Raw genomic sequence first — 10,523 nt, forward strand, 5'->3', positions numbered from 1 at the left:
GGGGGCAAAAAAACCAAACAACAACAACCTGAGACAGCGTTGTCTTCCTGTAATTACTGGAAAAGAAATCAGTCCGTGAGTTCTCTTTGAGGCTATGCCACAAGTTTGTGGAACTTTCACCAACTATCATTACCGAAAGAGGATAATCTTCTGTTAAAAATAAAAAGTGAGTCCGAGTCATGGACCTCTTCGGACTGAGTAAATTACACCAGCCAATCAGCTGATGTCTGCATGGTGAACACAGTTTGTGCTCTACAAGTTTTGCTTTTGGGCATTGAGCAGAAATGAATCAGTTCGAAGCCAGCTTTTGCTGGGTGTGGAGTGTGGCGACAGTCCAGGAGCTTGCTCTTTCAGTGTTAAAACGTTGGACACTTCCTTCCCGTTCCCTGTGATTGACCTGGTGAAACTGAGGCTGCCAGACGACACATAAATTTCAAATGAGAGAAGGAGCAAGCTGTTCAGGTCTTTTTTTTTTTTTTTTTGGTCTTTCCTTTTGTTCTTTTTCGACCCTCAAATGACCGCAAGTTTAGAATACCGATTGGGTAGACATTTTTACACTTAGGTTTTGTCTCTCAAAAACTGTCCTGTCCTGTATAATGGTTCCTGAAAACATACCAATGAATTTGAAGTTTACTTGTAATTGACATAGAAATGTAATTCAAAGGCAAAACGTGTCATTTGAAGGTTGTACTTATTCTATCTGTTATGGTCATCCTTTTTTTCTTACCAGTTTAGGCATACTGGCAACGTAATTATTAGAAATTGGACACGCATGCAAAGCATAATATATCTCCTTGAAGAACGAGAAGCTCTTTTGTGTTACATGCCACCTTGAAATAACTACTTGGCTCATTTTATTAGATTGGTTTGAATTCAGAAAAAGATTTTAAATATTTTAGAAGCTCCAAAAAGAATGTGATTTTTGGTGAGGAGTTCCACCGAGGGCCGGCACTTGCGTAACAAGGTCCACTGAACAAATTATACAAGAGTTTGTTAGGGTTAGGGTCTAGGTTAGGGTTAGGGTTTAGGGTATGCACCGCTCAAAATATCCCCTCTTTTGTGTGTTGTTGGTCGGCCGGCCCTCTGCGGAACTCCTTCCGCTTTTTAATATAAATAAATTATGAAAGATCAAGATAAATTAATATTATAACTTTACAACTGATACATTTTTATAAATGTCTGTCCGCCCTTTCAATCAATATTTAGAGAGGTCGATGTTAGAAAAATCTGTTTGTTGCACGTGTTTCTTGCCCATACATGAACAGATTATCTTCTCGGTATCATAACTTGTCTACTCAACCAATCAGTAACAAAGTTACTTCTTTTTTTTTTTTTTGGGGGGTTGATGAGGGTGCAATTAATATCAATTCCTGCTTTTCGCCTTTCCCTCTTGTTTGTTCATGTTTGTTTTACTATTTTCTCGTGAAAAAATGACCACTATTACATCAGAAAACTACCACTCGTCACACTTTTGGTCAAAAAGACACTGGTGTAACAGTAAGGCTAACAAAGGTCAAAGGCAAAACAAAAAAGCTGTCGGTGCTTGTTTTGTTCAATTGAGTATACGTTTTACAGAATCATTGACACAACTCTGGAAGGGCAGCACCTACAGGCTGCTGGGAGCAATCCAGTATATTATGTCATTTCAACTCTATCTTCAGAACCAGGACTGCCTACAGCACCGGTTGATCGCCTACAGGACCAGAAGATTGTCCATATCCACTGCACCAAGAAACAAGAAGTGTTGTAGAATCGTCAGCCTTTGAAGGTATTTGTCTTTGAAAGATGTCTTCGCCTATTTAGACGTTTAAAAAACAATGAGAAAATCAATGCTAGGTCAACTTGAAAGTTTCATTTTTACCTCTAGGTTTCCTCAAAACTGCAACTGGACCTGTCTAATGGCTCCTGAAAATGATACGAATGTTGCTCGTAATTAACGTAATTTAAAAGGAAACAATTGAAGTTTGCTTCTGTGTCATTTGAAGGTTGTACTTTTTTCAGCCTGTGATGGTCATGTCTTTTTCATACCAGCATAGGAATACTGGTACCGCAATTTTTAGATGACAAAAAGTTGCACACAATGTAGAGTTTTATACTTTCCTTGAAAATCAAAACGTTCTTTGTGTCACAAGCTACCATTTTTTTTTACTACTTAGCTTATGTAAAAAAAAAATGTGCTTCATTTAAATAATCACGTATCAAATAATTTAGATGCTCCAACATGAATGTGCTTAAACTCAAAATTTAATAATTCAAACTGCTTTCACTTTGAATTTATTCCTCTCAGATTACTGTCACTCATCGGACGTTTCGACAAGAAGGCACTGGTGTTATCAGTAAGTTTTATCACAGAAGGTAAACGGTCAAATAAAAGGCTGGTAGTGTTGGTTTGATCCATTTTTGATAATACACTTTACAGCTTAATTGAAGCAGTAATGGCAGTGCAGCATTAACATGCTGCAAAGAACAAGCCAGTATGCAAAATTCACATCCAACACTCAAGCTCTAAATCATTAGGCAGCTCTTCCCACCCAATTCTACGTCTGTCACCCCCTTTCCCCTTTAAAAGACCCATACCTACACTGCTGTGGCCCTGTAAGGATAGGTTGATAGGAAGCTAGGTGGGCAGGCTTGGTTCAGAGTAGGATTTTGTAGATAGTATTGCCATGGCCATGGCGGGAGGGAGTTGAGGGGGCAGTGTAGGATTTTTAATTAATTTTTTTTTTTTTTTTTTTTTTTTTGGGGGGGGGGGGGGTGACTTTTGTATACTGGATTGTTCCTTGCAGCGTGTTGGTGTTGCACTGTCAGAATTGTATCAGTGGTGTTGTAAAATGTATACTAAGTGGATCAAATAAACACTGCCAGCAGTTCCTTTGGCTCTAGACCATCCTGTGGTAGGTGTTCTGATACCACCAGTAGGAGAGGACAGACAGCCTATTGGATCACCCTTGCGACTGGAAGACCGCAAATACAAAGTGATGAATGATGGGCAGCCTGAGAAGGTAATTGTCTTTGAAATAATATTTATTGCAATTCTACTCACTGATTTATTATCAAATTATGTAACATATTTATGTATTAACTAAAAGAATATTCATTGGTACGTGAGAAAGTTTCATTTTTTCTTTCATTAGACAGGACCAGAGGGCCGTGTAATGACTGAAGGACTGTCTATTTCGCCTGTGTTGAAAGACTGGAAATCATGAATGATGATCAGCCTCAGTAGGTATTTGTTTTTATAAGATGTTTTGGAACACTATTGGCTGAGACACTAATCTCCAATAAGGATATTATTTATTTGGTCCTACAAATGTTCCTGAGAGGTGAACATCAATTTCTGATTATAAATGTAATTCAAATGAAAAAAAACGGTTTTTATGTTATTTGTTGCTTTAGAATCTTTGCCTTATATTATTCAGTGTCACTAGAACATTTTTTTAATGTGCCCAGGTGGCTCTTACTTGAAATCATAGATGGATATTTGCATTTTGGCCTTTTGCCTTTAACAACTTTTATGCCAGTATAGGGAATGCTTTTATCCTTTGAAACTAAATAAAATGAAGTACATGTTAAAGAACTTTCTTTATCGACACCGGTTTATAGAATGTTTTAATCCTATGATACTAATTAAAACACGCGATGTTGGATTTTCTTAGACTCCTTGACATTGTCGTAAAACACCTACTCAGTCATAAAATCAATCTTTGACACATTGTACTCAATCAATCAATCAATCAATCTTTGACACATTGCTTTCATCACCAGGACTGCCTACAGCCCATTTTCATCGTCTACAGGATCAGAAGATAGTCCCTATCCATGGAATCGAGAAACAAGAAGTGTTGTAGGATGTTCAGCCCTTGAAGGTATTTGTCTTTGAAATATGTCTTGGCCTATTTAGAGGTTTTTAAAAAAAACTATTAGAATATTCAATGCTAAGTCAACTTGAAAGTTTCAATTTTACCTTTAGTTTTCTCTCAAAACTGCCACTGAACCTGTCTGATGACTCCTGAAAATAGAATGTTGCTCGTAATTGACGTAATTCAAAAGGAAACAATTGAAAATGCTTCAGTGCTATTTGAAGGTTGACCGTATTATTCAGACTGTAAGGGTCATGTCTGTCTTTTTTTTCACACCCGCACCTCAATTTTTAAATGATTAAAAGGTGGACACAATGTAGGGTTTATACCTTTCCTTGAAGAGCTAAACTTCCTTTCTGTCACCTGCTACAAATTTCACTACTTAGCTACTTAGCTTATGTAAAATAAAATGTGCTGCATTTAAATAATCGAGTATCCAATAATTTAGATGCTCCAACATGAATGTGCTTAAACTCAAAATTTAATAATTCAAACTGCTTTCACTTTACATTTATTTTTCTCAGATTACTGTCACTCCTCGGACTTTTCAGCAAGAAGGCACTGGTGTTATCAGTAAGTCTACCACAGAAGGTAAAGGTCAAATAAACAGCTGGTAGTGTTTGTTTGATCCATTTTTGACTGTACCTTTTACAGCATCATTGAGACAGTAATGGCAGTGCAGCACCAACAAGCTGCAAAGAACAAGCCAGTGTGCAAAATTCACTTCCAACATGTCAAGCTCAAAATCATTACGCAGCTCTTCCCACCCAATTCTACTTCTGTCACCCCGTTTCCCCTTTAAAAGAACCCTACCTACACTGTTGTGGCCCTGTAAAGATAGGTTGATAGGGAGCTAGGTGGACAGGCTAGGTTCAGAGTAGGGTTTGGTAGATAGTATTGCCATGGCCATGGCGGGAGGGAGTTGAGGGGGCGGTGTAGGATTTTTTTATTCTTGGGGGGGGGGGGGTGGGGTTGGGGAGTGAGTGGGGCAGCAGGGGTAGTCTTTTCAGGGGGGAAGGGGGTGGCAGGAGTAGAACTGGCTGGGATGAGCTGCTTGCTGATTTTCAACTTGACTGTTGAAGTGACTTTTGTATACTGGATTGTTCTTTGCAGCGTGTTAGTGTTGAACTGTCAGAATTGTATCAGTGGTATTGTAAAATGTATACTCAGTGGATCAAACACTACCAGCTGTTCTTTGGCTTTTGACCATCCTGTCGTAGGTGTTCTGATACCACCAGTAGGACAGAACAAGACAGCCTGTTGGATCACCCTTATGACTGGAAGACCGAAAAAAAGAAGTGATGAAAGATGGGCAGCCTGAGAAGGTAATTGTCTTTGAAATATTTCTTGCAATTCTACTCATCGACTAATAAAGAAATTATGTAACATATTATTTGTGTACTAACTAAAAGAATATTCATTGGTGCGTGAGAAAGTTTCATTTTTTTTTCATCAATACGATTATGGAGGGCCCGGTAGACCGACGACAGGAGCAACGGACCATTTACATCGAGACTGCCAAGAAACGAGAAGTGATGAATGATGATCAGTAACAGAAGATATTTGTCATTGAAGTGTGTCTTAGAACACTATTCAATGAGACTTAAGTTCCATATTCGGACATTATCTAACAAAAATAATTAGAATACCTATCGATGAGCCAGGGTTCGACTTAAACCGTTCGAAATCTACACCCAAAGTTGTCCAAATGGTGTTGATGGGGGTGTAAAAAGTAAAAATAACTCCCACACTAAAAATACATTTAAAGTAAACACTTTTCTTAAGCATTAGTCTTATTGATCAGTGTCAGCCAAGGGTATCTTAAAATTCTCTGAAACTATTAATTAACGGAGGGCTGTCTATTTCGACTGTGCGTTGAAAGAAAAGTGAATGATGATCAGCCTCAGAAGGACTTTGTCGTTAAAAGATGTATTGGAACACTATTCACTAAGACTTTAGTCTCCAATAAGGACATTATTTAATAAATCTTTATCCTACAAAAATTCCTAAGCGTTGAACATTGCTTATTAAGAATGTGATTTAAAAAAAACCAAAAACGTTTTATATTATAGGTTGCTTCAGAATCTTTGCCTTGTTTGATTTGTTACTAAAATTATATTGATAATTTGCACTGGTGGCTCTGACTCTGAATAATGATCTTATTTTTATTTTTATTTTGACCCCTTTCGAAATCCAGTACGAGTCGTATTTGTAACCAGCCTTTTATTACTTCTTCCCTGCCAGCATAGTGAATATGTTAACCCCTGAAACTAAATAAAATTATATCGATGTTGGAGGATTTTCTATGACACGGTTCATCCCCAGGAGTGCTTACAGTACAGCACCGGTGGATTACCGACAGGATCAGAGGATTGTCCATATCGACTTTGTCGAGAAACAAGAAGCTATGAATGATCAGCCTCTAAAGGTATTTGTCGCTGAAAGATGTCTTGGCCTATTTAGACGTATTAAAAAAACAACCTATTGTGACTGAAAATTTAGAAAAATGCCCATTGAAACTTGAAACTTTCATGTTTGTTTAGCTTTCTCTCGAAAGGACCCTGGACACGTCTAATGCTTCCTGAAAATATACTTATGAATTGAACGTTTGCTTGTAATTGACGTAATTCAAACGGAAGTAATTTGTTTGTTAACTCCCTTTTCAGCCTGTATTCAAGTTTTATTTTCACACCAGAGAAGGGAACACTTGTACCGCAATTTTTAGTTGATTAAAAGGTGGACACAATGAAGTACAGACATCCTTGAAGATCAAAACTTCCTTTCTGTGTCACATGCTACATTTTTTAAAATTGCTTTGTTCATTGTAATAGAATTTACTGAATTTAGATAGATCTAATCACGTATCAACTATTTTAGATGCTTCAACATGAATGTGCTTAAACTCAAAATTACATAGAAATTATGAAAACTAATTTTACCTTATGCAGTTGCGAGCGCAGTAAAACCCCATACTAAACTATACTAAACTAAACTGATTTTATTTTGAATGTTTCCCTCAGATCACTGCCACTCATCAGACTTTGGGTCAAGAAGACACTGTGGTTATCAGTAAGTCTACCGCAAAAGGTCAAAGGACAAATAGCTGGCAGTGTTTGATCGACAGAGTATACATTTTACAGCATCATTGACACAGTAATGGCAACTCAGCACCAAAAAGGTTCAAGGAACTAGCCAGTATGCAAAATTCACTTTAACATTCAAGCTTAAAATCAGTAGGCAGTTCTTCCTACCTAATTCTGCTTCTGCCATCCCCTCTCTCCTCTAAAGATAGGTTGATAGGTAGTTAGGTAGATAAGCTAGGTTCAGAGTAGGATTTTGTAGATAGTATTGCCATGGCCATGGCGGGAGGCAGTGTAGCATTTTTTTCGGGGAATTGTGGGGGGGGGGGGGGGGGAGTGGTTGTGGGGTGGCAGGGGTAGATTGAGTCTTTCCAGGGGGGGAGGGGGTGGCTGGAGTAGAACTGGCTTGGAAGAACTGCTTGCTGATTTTCAACTTGAGTGTTGAAGTTGCTTTTGTATACTGGATGGTTTCTTGAAGCTTGTTGGTGTTGCACTGTCAGAATTGTGTCCGTGGGGCGGTAAAATGTATACTAAACGGATCACACTAACGGTCAGCTGTTCTTTTGGACTTTGACCTTCCTGTGGTGAGTGTTCTGATACCCCCAGTAGGACGGGACAGCCTGAAAGACCACCTATTGGACTGGAAGACCGAAAATAAGATGTGATGAATAATGGACAGCGTCAGAAGGTAATTGTCTTTGAAATGTGTCTTGCGCTCTACTCACCGACGTAAGACATTATGTAACTTATGAGTTCTATAGATAAAGTAGAGTAATCATTGGTTTGTCAGAAAGTTTCATTTTTGCATTTAGGTGTTTCTCAAAAATTGCCCCTTGCCTTTATAAGTTCTGAAAATATACTTAAGAATTATACAACACCTATATAATGAATACTTTTAAATGACCAAAATTGTGTTGATAGTGCCGTAAAACATCTACCCAATCAATCAATCAATTGAACTGTAAATATCTCAGAGGGTTTTCTTTGACACGTTTTCATTACAAGGACCTACAAACCGGGAGGATTATCTGTAGGACAGGAGGACCAGAGGACCGAGCACCGTCAGCAAGACCGAGAAATGCCTGCACGACTGGAGGACCATTTGCAGGAGCAGAGTTGAAACATTTTTTAAAGTGCTACGAAATATATACTTATTCAAAAGCTTGTTTACTATGAAAAAAAAATCAAGCTTCAACAGCCATTGTGAATATACTATTCAGTTTTAATTTTTTTCTGACCCCTCATTGTTGACCCTTTAGATCGCATATTCTTGACATAGCGCAGAATGCTCATTGTTGACAGACAAAAACTTGATTTTTCAAATCTTCTTTGTTAGCACATTAAAACTTGTATCTTGACTTAGCTCCAACGCCATGTTGTTGACCCTTTAGAACCCATGTATTGACTGAGCTCCAACTCCACGTTATTAAACCTTTAGAACATATACATATAAAATTACAATATTATGTCATAAATGTGTCAATAACAAAGCTCACTCATATCTTAGTTATCTCATCGAGATTTATGTTCCACCTAGATCACAAAGATTAGGCGGTCAGTATCTTTAAAGAGTTCCTAGAAAAGGAGGTAAAAAATTACCGGAAATATCGTTTGCCCACCTTGCTCCATCATTTTGTAACTCTCTTCCCCAACCCTTGAGACATACATCTGAGTCTAAATTTAAAATATCTTTATATACATATAATTTCTTTGTCAGCAGATTCATGCCCAGTACAGTGTTATGTAAATGACTTGTGTATCCAGTTATGTATTTTGCGAATTACATTGTGTATAATATTTTACGTATTTAATTTGTATGTGCTCACTTCGTACGAAATGAGCACATAAAAATACATAAAATAATATACACAATGCAATTCGCAAAATACATAAATGGATACATAATTCATGAACTGTGTTCTCACGGGAGTTAGCGCTACAAAAATGATGTACATTATTATTATTCCGACTTCGCTCCAATCCCCCATTGTTGGCGATTTAGTACTTGTATCTTGACTTAGTTCCAACCCCACGTTGTTCACTCTTTGGAACTTGTATCTTGACTTACCTCCAACTCCACGTTGGTGACTCTGTAGAACTCATATCTTGAATTAGCTCTAACCCCATCTTCACTTAGTTCCAGTCCCACGTATTGGAACATGTATCGTGACTTAATTCCAACCCCTTGTTATTGACGTTTTAGAACTCATATCTTGACTTTAAAAGATACTGGACAAGATGACAACATGGTTGGGAGCAGCAAGAACAGACACTATTGCTGCTGCGAAGGACAGGGTGAAATGGAGGTCCATGGTCGCCCACGCCAGTCGGCGAGGCACCGGATGATGATCTTGACTTTGCTCCAACCCCATCGTGACTTAGATTTGATCTCATGTGGACTCTTTAGAACTTGTATCTTGACTGAACTCCAATCCTACCTTGTTGACCCTTTGGAACTCGTATCAAATATATGTATACACAGACTGAACTGCGAGGGTGGTTGGTGGGTGCTCTGGTGTGGTTTCTATCTCTATCTCCCCTCCTTTTTTGTGTTTGTTACTCTCTCGTAACACCTAACTTTCGGCACTTATACGACCTAATTGTATTGCAAGTGCCGTAAAACTCTTATTAAAACTAAAGACTGAACTGCCAATGTTTTTCTGTTCGTTTAAAGAACAGTTCAAGAATCGAAAAACTGAATTTCTGTAATGTTTGGACTATCATAATCTGGCTTGTGTGCCTTTCCTTTGAACTGCAGGTGAGCTTTCAGAATTCTTGGTACAAAATTGAAGCAGTGCGAAATCTATTGTACATCAAGCTGAAATATATGTATATATTTAATAAATTTATAGTGTGGAATCTATTTTACTAGTCTTCTTTTTTGTTGTACGTTTTATAGATAAAGTATTCATGTTTATTCTCTTTTCATCGCGGGTGTTTGTTGGGCGCTTCTTGAGGGTCCTTCCTTTCTCTCCCACTGCTATTTCCGTCTAACCTGTCTTACTTTTCATCTGCTCTAACATGGCCATTGTATTTCAAAGTGCTTAATTCTTCTCTTACTTCAAAGTGGAAGTCATGTTTTCATTGTCATCATCACCAGTATTTACTACTGGTGGGGTTTTTTCCCAACTATCTGTTCTTCGCTATTTCTGGGCTAATTGCCCATTTGTTTTTGCATGTTATGCCATATATTATATGGGTTCTTCATTTCTTGCTTTCTTTACTCATGCTCTCATGCTAAATAAGATTACTAGAGTTTGTGGTGTAGAAGTCAGTCTCTTTGCCGTGGCAAACAGGACTTGAGTTTTATTTCTGAATGGGAAGGATGTTTTTAAACACAAATCTTGTACAAATATCCCTGTCTGTCTGCTGTGGTGCTGTATCTTTCTCTGCCCTGGTCAGAGGTGCGTCTGGACCAAAGCAGCCTTTCCCACAAATAATCAAAGTCGAATACCGCACACGGAAGACCTGAGTTTGATTCCCAAATGGGGAGACTTTTCATCCCATATCTCGGTCTTTCTACTAGGACATCGTATCCCTCTCAAACCGAGACTGTCCTGGGATATATGGAAATTGCCAAATT

The sequence above is a fragment of the Aplysia californica genome, unplaced genomic scaffold (genome assembly GCF_000002075.1).
Source record: "Aplysia californica isolate F4 #8 unplaced genomic scaffold, AplCal3.0 scaffold00311, whole genome shotgun sequence".
Taxonomy (NCBI): Eukaryota; Metazoa; Mollusca; class Gastropoda; order Aplysiida; family Aplysiidae; genus Aplysia; species Aplysia californica.